Genomic DNA, 13,752 nt, shown 5'->3' with positions numbered 1-13,752 from the left:
CTCTGATCTAAAATACCTCCAGTGCTTAAACCAAAGGCATAGGTCTGTTAGCTGAAAGACTAGAGCATATTCATAAACCTCTGTACGCGGTCTTAGAGTTGGACAAAGAGCCACTCTGTGTAAGTATGGGTTAAGCATATGTGGGTTAGGCATAGATGAGGGTAGGGCTGGGCAGGAAATAATTTCCCATCCTGTCTTTTTTTTTTTTAATATTAAAAGAAAAAAAAAGGGTTCAGGTCAATCAAAGCAATTTGTCAAGCTAATTTTAACACATTTTGTTTTGATGGTGACACTTTTTTATAAATGCTTTTTGCTCTAATTAGCTTATATTTCTCAAGCAAAGGTCATTCTGAACCAGAAAAAGCACATTTTTTTCCTTTCAAGAATGTCAAAACAAGACATTTCAACAATTTCAAAACATATTTTTCCATATTTTTTTTTTGAGCTGAGAAAGTTGTCAAAACCAGGCTTTTCCCACAGAGCGGTTTTGGGTTTGATTTTACCAACATTTTCCAAAGAAAAAGCATTTTGTTGAAAAACTCCCAACCAGCTCTATTGAAAACATAATCTGACTCTGAATATGCAAAGAGTTATTAATCGTTAACATAGAAGGTCAGATTAGCTGGCCTTAAATTCTATGAATTATTAACATATTTATCATAGGTTCTCTCTTCCTTCCTAACATACAACAGTTCCCTCCCCCAACACCAGGGAACTCTCCAAAACCCCAAAGTTTGTTGCATTCTCAGCAAGAAACAAAATCTCTGTCTCTGAAAAATTAACATGGCATTCTCTTGCTGTCTTGGTTCTTCTCTGCTTTTCAATAATTCTGTTAATTCCACAAATATTAAACCCACTTGCCAGAGCCCTTAATGTGACAACAAGTTGATGCCTGAAAGTGCTATTACTCTCAAACTGTGCATCATATTTAATTTATTACATAACCCTGTGTTATTGCTTTTATTGATGAACTGTACTGTGTAAAATGATTATTTGTTAAAGATTTCACTTTAGTAAAAAAAATCTTTATGGCTCTGAGAAGCTGCCTATAAATGTATTTGTGAAAGGAGCTGGGGATCAGAGACCTGACATTCTGCTCTTCATATTCCTGCTGCAGATCAGACCAGCCTTATTTGTCGGTGCCTGCACAGAAACAAGAACGAGCAACCTAGGAGCTGTACATAGCATTTGCCAGTGGAATGATGTTCACACTACACATTCCACACTCTGCATCACTAAATTCAGAGGGTTTATTTGGACAGGGCTGGAATTTGCTTCTCTGCTCCATCTTCTCATTTCACCCATATCTTCTTACTGTGTCACAGCTTTATTATTATTAATCATTTGTATTGTGGTAGTGCCTTATGACTCCAACCGAGATCTGGGATCCATTGTGCTAGGCGCTGTACATATGTGTCACGAAAGACAGTCTCTGTCTAACTAGATGAGGCAGACAAAGAGGGGAGAAAAGGAAGGTTATTGTCTCCATTTTACAGATAAGGAACAGAGGTACAGAGAGACCACGTGACTTGTCCTAGGTCACCCAGAGAGACTGCAGCAAAACCGGGACCCGAACTCAGATCTCCTGAGACCCAATCCAGTGCCTGAATCATAACACAGTCCTTCTTCAGCCATGAGTGGCTTCAGAAACTAAATAGGAAGACAGTTCTGGTATGAGGGGAGAGGGGGCTAGATGGATCTGAAGACTGGTAAAGGCCCAAACTAAGGAAGGAGGGAAATCACTTTAACCCAGTCTTTAGAAATCTTTCATTGGCCAAATCCAGGTCCTCTGAAGTCAAAGGGGACTTTGACCCTTTACCCCAGACCTCAGTCAGACAATGACATAGTTCTTTGGGCAGAGAAACATTCGAATACAGAGCCTGGGCAGGGCAGCCTCACTGGTAAGAATTACATGCCAGTTCCATGTGGAAAAGGCAATGATCAGCTCCCAGCCGACTCTCAGAATGCGTCGGTGTCAGGTGTCTGTATGTGATGAGGGAATGAGCCTGCTGTATAGATACACATCTCCGGCTTGCTGGGTGTAGACAGGGTCTCTGACTGACACAAAAGCATGAAAAAGCCCAGTGAAATGTAAACCAGAGTGCTGTTAGGTTCCCAAGTTTCTGACTGCTGAGCCTTGCAACAGAGAAGGGGGTTTGTGAGGGGAGGAGTCCTGTTTGGCTAAGTCCTGTTTAGCCAAGCAGGGGAAGAGCTGAGGCAGGGGATGGTGACTGGCTTTTTCCAGCACACACCCAGACCCTGCCTTCCACGGCCAATCTGGCTTCTCTCCAGGTCCCCCAGGGCATCAGTGCTGTTTTAGGGAATTATTTCTCTGTACAGCCATCCCTGGCTCTATCCAAACCAAACACTCAGATAATTAAGAGACGAGCAGCCCCAGAAGGCATTTTTTTTTTACCCCTCCCAGGTGTCTCTGGGATTTAGCTGACTACTTCTCAATTGCTTTTTTTGATTTCTGCTCCAGCTGGGGACGCGGCGCTGACCTCCCGCAGCAGCAGCCGCAGACCGTTCGCTTTGTTCCCGTGCCATTCTGGAGTGCCGCACAACTCATTGAAAATCCATTAATTCTCTGTCTGCACCCTATCAGATTAAACCTTCCCTTCAAATAACATTTCAAATATCGTCTGCTTCGCCTTAATATTTTTCTTCCATAAAATATCTCTCGGCTCTGCACACAGACGCCACTCCCCTGGGTAATTCCCTTTTTTTATACTTTTTGTTGATTCTTTAAGTGAACACACAGTCTCCACTCCCCCTTCAGCCTCTCTCTTCTAGGCCTTCTCACTTCCCCTGTCCCTTGCTCTCTCGCGCTTATGTGAACAGAGAAAACAGGTCTTGTTGGTCTCTTCTCTTCCCCACTCCACCGGTGCAAGGTTCCTCCCTCTGACAGGCTCAATTTCACCCCACCCGGTGCCAACTGCACCTTCCTGGAACAAAGTGCTACTTCAGTGCCCAAACCACCAACATACAAGTCACGGGGAAAAACAAATCAAACCCAGCAACACGCTGGACTGCCACAGATCCCTGCGGGGAGCCGGCATGCCATCAGGCTACCTCGCTGCAGTACAAGCCTAAGGAGGGTCAGCCAAATATGGAAGCAGAGGCCATGCACTACAGGTGGAAACTGGAAGGGATAAGACACCATCAAAACACAGTTTGTGCAGCCAGCAAGCAAGCAGAGGTTGGGAGAAAGAGATTCTTTTCGACTCCCAAAACCCAGACACGGGGGAGTGGGACAGAGGGAGATTTCCTCAAATGGTCAGGAATCCTAAAAGACTTCCCATCAAAAAGCAACAATGAAACTCTCTTCCTGGCCCTGAGAGGAAGGAGAGAGATGGCACCATTCTAAGTACCAATCGGCCACCGGCTCTGGAATGGACACCAATGACAAATGGATGCTGGGAATAACCCAGAACAGAGTGCATCCCTATTTTGGGTGGAGCTTGCCTCTCTCTGACAGAGACCTGAGGGACTGTTTCTGTTATGTATTGGCTACTTCTCTATCTTGTCATGCCAATGTAGTCTCCTTGAACTGAATTGCCAAGAGTGTCAATCTGGCCTCTGGGACTCGGGGTGAGATTCAGAAATGCCCCCCCATAGGGGCCAGACTATGTATCCACTGCCACCCTCCCCAGGGGTTCCATCAGCTGTGGCCAGCTTTACTTTCTGCCACCGAACCCCACCAAAACGGCTGCTGCAGGGATGCACTGAATCAGTGTATCCTCAGCCTGCCATAGCCAGGCCCCCTGCACAGCCAATTTTGGGGCTGCCTTGCTTGGATGTACCTTGTGGAATGTAGGATTCAATCACCGTGGGCCTTTGGAACCTCTCTTCTGGTGGACACTTTTGCCTCGACAGACCTTCCAATCTCTTCCCAGAGCTGGAGATTAATCTGGGCCCAGTAGATTTGGTAGTGGTTTATCCAGTCTATGTTTAAATCTGTCAAGCACTAATCTTAACTTCCCCACTTCCATCATCCTCCCCTGTCAGCCCTCTGACTGGCAGAGTTATGGGGGTGAGAATGCAGGGAAGGATGGCAGGTGTCTGGGGGCAGAACTGCTATACAAAGTCACATTTCATTCCAGAAAGAAAAATGAAGCAGAAGAAAATGAGTGTGAAGGGTCAGTGTGGGCAGCAGGTTTCTCTGCGGTGGAAATGGTGCGATCCCACAATACCGTATCCCACACAGGCGATAAATATAATTAGCCAGTAAATAAAGACAGACTTGGGAGATGTGGTTGAGAGGCGCAGAGGAAGAGCGTGAGGCTGGCAGACAGCAGCGTGGCGAAGGTGGCGGTGTATATACAGGCACCCACACTGGGTAGCATGAGATTTGCACAGTGACAGGTGCACCCAGGAGGAAGCAGGGATGCATGCGGAAGTGGGAGATGCATGTGCCATGGAGAGAATCAAGGAACGCATTCACACAGTGGCACAGAGGGAGAGCAGAAAGAGCAACATGGTGCATGAACCCACAAGAGGGAAGTGATGCCGTCACCAGGGGCAGGTGGTGGCGTGGGCAGGGCACTGCAGTGGAAGGAGGCTGGGGACATGTGCTCTATTCCCAGCTCCACCACTAACCTGCTGCATGACTGCGGGCCAGTTGTTTCCCCTCCCATTCATTGTCCGCCTTGTCTATTTATGATGCGAGCTCTTGTGGTCCAGGCAGGTATAAGTGACAACTAAACTGAATCACTAGCTTGGGTGAATCTAGTCCCCTCCCTTCTTTGTGGGATGAAACTCCATCTCCTTCCCAACCCCGAGTGACCCCAGACTCAATGGTAAGTAGCGCTATGTTAACCTCCTCTTCGAAAAAGGGCCTCCCACCTTTCTATTGACTGACCACACCCAAGGCCTCTGCAAGCTCCTGCGTGGGAGAGCATCACACAGATTGACTGCCCCATGGCGGTGACAGGACAGAGAAAGTGGGGCAGTTTTTGGATGCCAATTTAAATCTCTTCCATTGGAATGGTCTAAAACTGAGCGAATAATTTGCGATGAATAATTTATCAGATGAATTTAGCTTCTGTTTCTGTTTGCGGAGTTTTGCAGATCACGATTTCTTCTGACTATATTCATTATTTAAATTTATTCGGTAAATTTGTTATATATAGATAGATACATAGATACATAGATACATAGATATAATCTCCAAGGATTTATCATGAGCAGTTTTGCTGTAATATTGAATGTTCCATCTGGGTTGATTGCTCAGTTGCGATTGGCCAACTGAATCACATGGTATTGTTCCTGTCTCCTGACAGGATGAAGGCCTAATCACTGCCGACATGAATAGCCATGTATCCAACTTTTGAAATTCACTTTGGGCTGGTAAACTCCGTTGTAAAAACTTTCTTGTTATAATTGTTTATTTCATGGTAGAATCAAGACGCCCGATTGTGCTAGGCCTTACGGTGGATACCTTTTGGCACAATGCACATTCTTTATACATTTGGAATGAGTATTAGCAGCAATGTGTTTGCTGCCTTCCCTCTGCCCCGCATCTGGCCACAGATTTTCTGCAGTTTGTTTTCTTACCTTTCCTAATCCCTCTGCTGCTCCAAACTCAGAATGCCAGGAGAAAGGGAGACATTTGCTTGTGACCCTCCAAACCCAGCCTGCGATCGCCACTTTCCTTAGCCATTCTGGATTTCTATGGGGAGAGAATTCCACCCAGGGAGAAGCCTAAAATTTTAACTTTTGAAAGTGACTAGTGATTTTGGTTGCCTCCATTTTTGGATTTCCGATTTGAGAGGCCAGGAAGGGCCCTGATTTTCAGAAAACCTCCCCCAATCAGGCTTCTTTACATTGTCTCAAGTTGGGAACCCAATGTTACAAGTAACGTTTGAATATGTAGGCCAATGACATGATCCTAAACAAGCTGTTTCCTGTTTTAGAATACCAGAGTTGGAAGGGACCTCAGGAGATCATCTAGTCCAGCCCCCTGCTCAAAGCAGGACCAATCCCCAATTTTTGCTGCCCCAGATCCCTCAACAGCCCCCTCAAGGATTGAACTCACAGCCCTGGGTTTAGCAGGCCAATGCTCAAACCACTGAGCTATCCCTCCCCACAATCATTCAAATCAAGTTTCCCTGTATGGATTTCCTCCTTGCAGCCTGGGATGATTATTGATCCTGGGAAAGAGGGTTTTTTTGCTTGTTAGAGTCCAGAGTAAAGGCGTCTGGCTTGACATTCACACAGCAGACCTTTTCTCTCCCCCTTTGACATCTCCTCCTCCCTTTTCCCAGAGCCAGTCTGGATCCAGAAGCCGTGAGTACATCACCACCATTTTAAAACCCGGCTCTAATTTTTTGGCTCATGGAAGACATATTAGCAAGAGTTGACATTAAGTGAAACTGATTACACTGTAAGTGCTAAATAACTAAGAAATAACGATGCTGTAATTTATGGTGCAGCACGGATCCTGTGTAGCAGCTTCAGAGCTGGTATATCTGCAAAGTGCTTGCTGAGATACACGAGCCCCAGAACTTTTCCCCAGCTGGTAGGATCCAGTCAATGTGAAACCTCAAGCTCTGTAAATATACAGCATCATGATTACAGCATAAACCCATCCCTACATTACACAATGCACAGCTGCGCCACTCCAGCGTACTGGGAGAAGCTGCCGCTAATACACTTACAACAGATCATTAATTTTATTTCCAATTTTTGTTTAAAACCCCAATCCCAGGTGGGATGCCAGGGGAATGATGCACGTTGCCTGCAGTGTCCCATGCTGCCTCTCATTTTGATGGAGTAACATTGCTCCATATTGGAGGCTGGAGGTCTGTTTGCTGATGGGAAAGGATAGATAGTTTGCCACCTGCTGAAATTGCTACAATGAGCATGAATTAAGGCCCAGGTTTGGTGACCCATGCTGACTTCACAAGTAGTACTGTTGATTGAGTGCCATGCTCTCTACTTCTTCACGGGCGGGGGGATCTAGCGCTAAATTAGAGTAGACCCTAATCAAGATCAGGGTCCCATTTTGTTAAGCACTCCATGTAAGTGAGAGACAATCCCTGCCCTGCAGAGCTTGCAGTCTAAATAGGCAAGATAGACAAAGGTTGGAGGTGGAACAGGCAAGGGGTCACCCAAGGTCACACAGCAGCTCAGGGGCAGAGTTGGGACGTGACTCCAAGTCTCTTGATTCCCAGTTCAACGCTATACCCACATCACAGTCTCTCCCTTCAGGCTTCTCCTTCCCTTAATTATACGTGTTTTATGTCCAGGGGGCATCTGAAGCTTCTTGTTGAGAAGCAGATGGACAAAGAGTGAGAGCAAGACAATGGGTTAAATTCACTTCTCATTGACTCTGGAACAAACACCTGAACACCCAGAGCCCCCTCCTGCAGGAAAACCAGGAGGATGGGAGAGAACCTCAGTGCTACTTCCCTGGTGGCATTTTCCCCTAATTATTCCAGTGGAAAAATTTGTTCCTAACAAAGCAAGCTGTGCCTCCCTCAAGACCCAGGAAACTCTGTGCTTTCACACTTCATGGGGTTCCCTGCTACCCTCTCCAGCCCCTCAGGAACATGGCTCCAGCAGAGTTGCAAAGTCCAGTTGTGGTCAGGGATTACCACTGTGGGTAGGGATACTGCACACCCTTGCAGGCAGGCACTCCGAACTTCACTGAGGGGCCCCACGTGGAGTGCTAGAAAGGGAGGGGGATATGGTGCTATGGATGATATTGAACCACTGTCTTTCTAGCCACAAGCAGGAAACTTCTTGGGTGCTTAAATTTGCACATAGGACTCTGGGGGACCTTTAGGCCTGGTTTGAGGTTGAGAGGCTGATCAAAACCATCTCATTGTTCCCTTCTACTCCCCCATCTGTCTGTGGTACCCTGCTGTTGTCTTGCAGAGATTCATAGATTTTAATGCCAGAAAATATCATTATGATCATCTAGTCTGATCCCCTGTGCAACTCTGGCCAAAGATCCAGAAATTTCTGCATCAGACTCACAACTTTTGTTTGTGCCGGAGCATATCCAGTACAGGCTGTGAAACTCAGGGGGTGTTGGAGATCATCTTCACAGCTGATCGGAAAATGGAATTCCAACATTCTGAAATATGTTTTTATCTATTTGGGATGAAAGGTCAAAATATTTCACTGAACAGAAATATTTCCATTTGAAAGCGTCAAAGCAATCCTATTGAAATGTTTTCTTCTGATAACATTAAAACATTCTAATATAAAATATAGCATAGTCTGTATTAAGATTAAGATTATAATGCAGAAGGTGAAACAAAATGTGAATGCCAGAATGAAACAGAACAAGAGAGTCAACACACAACATCCCCTTCGATGTCAAATTGCTTTGAACATTTCTCCACTGAAATCAGCATATTCCTGCAAAACACGGAGCTGTCGATGAAACAGCATTTTCAGATGGAAAACTATTCCACTGAAAATATTTTGTCCATCTCTCCTCCTCCTCCTCTATTTAGGTTGTGAGCCCTGCATGGCAGGGACCATCTCTTTGTTTTACGTTTGAACAGCACCAAGCACAATGGGGCTGGGCCTCTAAACAACACCGCAGAGCAAAGAATAAATAGTGGACGCTCCCGAAATATACACGGAGGAGACTGAGAGCAGAATTTGGGAGTGTGTGTGTGTGAGGGAGAAGGAGAATCAATGTGTAGGAAGCTGAGAGAGGGAAATATGTGTGTGTGTGTGTGAGAGAGAGAGAGAGGGAAAGAAAGACAGAGAGCGATGGCAAAGATAGACAGTAAGGGAGAGGTGCAATTCAGCAGGCGCCTCTGTCTGATTTGTTCCACCTCCATTATCATGCACCAGAACGTCTCATTTTTCTTTTTTCAAGAAAGCCTAATAATGTTCCACAGGTGAAGGAGTTATCTTGGCTTTTCTCTTTTCCAGCAAAGCTAACACTCGGTACATGAAATAAAGGTTATCTTGAAAAACAGAGACCGCAACTCGCATACAAAAGAGCCCTTTCCTGTGACAGGGAGCCTTTTCTGAAAGAGTCCGTCCGGTTTGTCTCTTAGTAGAAGAAGAAGAAAAAAGAATTGACTGCTAAGTACCCCCTCCGGGTCTCTAAATTAGCTTTTAACCAAGAGCTAGGAGACTCCCCATCTGCTCCATGGTAGAGTGGGGTGCTGTTGGCTAGAGGTGCGGAAAGCAAACCTGGCTGATAAGGCTGAAAATTAAAACAGGGAAGAAAGTCAACCTACATTCCCCCTCACTCCAGTGCAGCCTGGAGTGGGCTGTGGATTAGATGTTGGATGTCCTGGGTTCTGTTCCTGACTCCGCTGCATGACTTCAGTCAAGGCACATCTACACTGCATTTTCACTCACACATGTTGTCTATCCTGTCTATTTAGATTGTAAGCTCTTCAGGGCATGGCCTGTCCCTCGTTCTGTGTATGTACAGCATCTCGCAGCATGGGACCCTGGTCTTGATTGGGACTCTAAGGTGCTACTGTTATACACAACATAATACGTATCCTCACGTGGCTCTCTTTGCAATGCAATTTGGGCAATCTTAAAATAAAGCTTAAAAGAGCCTCCAATCAGAGGCAAACAACTGAAATGAATAAACAGTAGATTTGTCCATAGTCTTTAATTAAAGGCCCATGTGAATGAATATGTTTTGTGCTGTGCTCTGAAGCTAGTTAAACAAGTTAAACCCTGCCAAGTGCTCTATATTACCTTCCCTATAATATCTTTTAAGAGTCATTGTACACAGTAGGAATAAAGAGGGCGGGTTCTGAGCAGCAGCATCAGAAATCTCAGGTGCTTGTTTAGTATTCAGCTAAAAGATCAGGGCATGTTCATACATAATTTCATTGCACCAGCTGCCTGTCACATTCGTGTTCCTGGAGATCTACAGAATTATTTCCAAAGAGGATGTGTTTTCTTTGTTGGGGCTTTATTTCAGAATCATCAGAGCTTGGTTGAAAAGAGCGTACGTGTGTGTGTGGGGAAATTACATATTTGAGATTTTACACTTCTTTTTAAAGTTGCCGAATTTCCCCCTCATTTTTCATCAGAATGTTGACATTTTCTGGCCAGCTCTGAATATTATTAAAACCTTCCATGTACTGATATGATCCTGAAGTATCCCAAGGTATTTTATGCACTTTGGACTCAATCCTGTATATTTTTAGCACCCAAAATTTCCATTATTTTGGATGTGCAAAGGGTTCAGCATCCTTAAGTCGCTATACATTCCACTGAAATGCAGCCACCTCTGAAGTGGAACGTGGAGACTACTCTTTTTCCATTGACTGCAGTGGACCCTGCACTGAACACTATCCCAGCAACTTAACATTACATCACAGCTGAGGACAGTAAGTGAAGAATATTTTATTTTCCAGACTAGGAAAGCAACGAGATGCCTTCATTCTCAATGGCTGGTATTTAAAATTAAGGATAAAAAACAACAAATCCAGAAAGAACCAAAGTAAAGTCTCCAGGAGAGAGCACAGTGTGTCTGTCTCCTCTGTATTAACTCTGCTTCACAAAGTGGCCTTTGACCTTGCTGACAGGCAGAATCCTAAATACAAAGAGGCAGTGCACAGAAAAACCAAAATTATACGAGTTACATAGCTACGTATGCTGCAAAGAAGAAATATAAGAAAACCCTTTGTTGAACTCAGCTGGTGGGGCATGACTCAAGGGCCATGAAGTCAGCAAGAACCATTATTCTGTACGCAAATTTTGATTATATGCACGGTTGATGCTAGTGTCATGGAGGGGGATGGGGTAGAAAAAAGTGACACACACAAACACTTCTAAAGCCAACCTCTCGTTTTCATGACAGTTTTATAAGCAATGTCTGGAAAGAAGGGGAGAGGAGAATTGGCAAATCTAGCAGAACCAGGCACTGTGTCTAAATAAGGGGATGGTTTGTGGCTGGCTCTGAACAGGGGCACTGACAGGGGGTGGGAACAGGAATGCTGGGGATAACGGTCTTCCTAATCCATCTGCTCCCCTTGTGCCCATAAGGGGGAGCCACTGTGCCAGGACCCTTATTAAAATGCTACAGAACTCTAGCAATGGTCCAGCACAGTGCAGGTAACCTCACTTTGCATTCTACTGTGCCAGGCATTTATTGTACAATATCCTTAGAAGGGTACAAATGAATGAAAATTCATAAAACATCCAAATGGATTGATAAGGGTGAAGGTAAAACCATTACCTCTCCTCCCTTTCCTTTTTCATTGATGGGAGCATTGTGACTGGCATAACATTGAGCTCTAAAAACCAAATGCCAACACTATTTCATGTATCACGTGATGGGTGATAGCATAAGGGAACTCCAAGTTTCTAAAACTACACAAAGTCTTTATTAAGAGAACTATTTATAGTAGTGCTTCAACTGCACTTAGCATTCCAGCCATGGGCACACAGACTTACTGCCCGGGCCTCCTCCAAAGTTATCCCTCATGCAACCTGTGCTCTTCCCACCAAATTCCATGCAGGCTGCTACAAACATCATTCTTCAGCATGCTCCTGGCAGTTCCTAGTGGGTTCTGTCCACCCCTGTACTGCACACCCACATCAGCTGTGGCTCATGAATCAGAGCCCAGAACATGTGTGTGTGGGTTGGCCAGGGGGAGTGAATGGGGCTGGTGCTTGGAATTTCACACCCAGCTAATCTAGACTAGGGCTACCAGACAGCACATGTGAAAAACTGGGACAGGGGGTGGAGGGTAATAGGAGCCTATATAAGAAAAAGACTCCAAAATCGGGACTGTCCCTATAAAATTGGGACATCTGGTCACCGTAATCTAGACAGAAGTGGTAAGTTTATTATTTCGACCTCTTTGGTTTGAGTTCTGTTATTTCTTTCTTTCATATTTACGAGCCGGGGCTTATTTGAAGTGGGTTTTTTTATTTATTAATATTATCACAAGAACAGAATTGCAACCTTAAAAAAATTAAAAAGGCCTACATCTTTATCAAAAGACAACATCAAATTAATTTCTCTTCGGTCTTGGGAACTCATGTAAAATGTATGGGCTGTTTTTTAATTTTCTCTAGTGCAGGCAGCGTGCTGTTTGTGGTACGGAGAGGAGTGTGGTACGGAGAGGAGGGGAAAAGGAAAAGAGGCCGGGGGGGCGTGGGGGGGGGAAGCGTGCAGCAGAATTGCCTGCAATGACACAGGCCCATACATGGAATGACCTTGCTCGCATGCCAAACTTCACACGGAACAATAATGAGAAGCCAGCAGAACTAATCAATTTGGAACAGGGCCCATTCCCTCCCCCTCCCTCGTGCAGCACGGCCACTTAGAATTCAAGTGGTGTCCCGAGTTTTTCGTACACGGCTGCCCTTTGAACACAAACACAATGACTTCTCTTACATAACCCAACAGGCAATTTAGCAGGTTCACAACCTAAAATAGAAGCAGAATTAGTTTTTGTATTAACGCACCTTCTTCCCCCACCAGTTCTCTCACCCCTTCTTCTTTTTTTTGCTTGCTGGGCTCTGAAGCGTCAGTTTAGGGAGATGCAAGGAAACTGCACTTTCTGTCCATTAACTAGAGCCAAGGGAAGGACAAGAGCCTCAGCAGTGTAGCTGGGAAAATCCAGCATGGTGCTACTGATGTCCTACTGATAGGGTGACCAGATGTCCCTATATTACTGGGACAGTCCTGATAGTAGGGGCTTGGTCTTATATATGCAACTATTCCCCCACCCCATAAAAAAGTGTCCCGATTTTTCACACTTGCTATCTGGTCACCCCACCTATTGAAGGAGATAGAGTGTGATCTTGTATATATGGTCTCTGCCACTGACTCATTGTGGCAATGTCATTTGATCCAATGTTTCAAAAGCCTTCACTGAATTTGGAGGCTACTGATTTTTGGATGCCCAGTCTCGGAAACCAGAGCCAAAATGTCAGCAAGAATCGTCCTAGGCCATAGGCAGCAGCTGAACTGGGTGTGCAAATTATCAACATCCATATAGCCTGCCAGGAAGGTTTGTGCTAAGTTTGTCTCTGAGCATATTTTGGACTGCCAGTCAAAAACAGCTGAGTGAGTTCATGGATTCCTAGATTTTAAAGAAAGAAGGGACCATTGTAACGGTCTATTCTGACCTCCTGCTTCGTGCAGGCTAGAGAATATCACCTAGAGATTCCCGAATCAAGCTTTTTTGTTGAAATTTAGCATATCTATTTCTATGATTTCTAGTCTTGATTTAAAGACTTCAAGAACCCACCACCGCTTTCAGTAGCTTTCCCAATAGTTAGTTACCTTCACTGTTAAAAAGGCGCGCTTTATTTTTCCAGTTTGAATTGTCTAACTTCCACTACTAACCCCTGGATTTTGAATCTAGAGGCAAAAGATTCTGTATGCAAATTCGGATCCCCTGAGTCATCCTCTCCCCCTATGGATAGAGCAAATTGCGCACAAGTACCAGCGTGAAAGGTGAATTAGAAATGATCAGACAGACAGAAGAGAGAGATTAGATTAGATGTATATATCAGGGGAATTTCATCCAGTTTTTTCATTACACTATTGAATTTTGTGCCGGTTTACTTCCTGATACTTAGTTTTTAAATGTAATGAAGGAACATCCCATGCTGGGGACCAGTTCCATCCCCTCCCACACGTATTCCTGCATGGGCAGAGATGCAAATGCATCCTTGTTGGAGATGGGAGGCTCGGAGGTGTGGGGGTGGGATGGGGGGGGCGTAATTTGCAATGAGAGCTTCTCCACCAGCTGGGGGGAGATCTCTCTCCTCTGCAACTGCAGCATGAAA

The sequence above is a fragment of the Lepidochelys kempii genome, chromosome 16 (genome assembly GCF_965140285.1).
Source record: "Lepidochelys kempii isolate rLepKem1 chromosome 16, rLepKem1.hap1, whole genome shotgun sequence".
In the NCBI taxonomy this organism is placed as follows: domain Eukaryota; kingdom Metazoa; phylum Chordata; order Testudines; family Cheloniidae; genus Lepidochelys; species Lepidochelys kempii.
Note: the sequence above shows the minus strand (reverse complement) of the source record.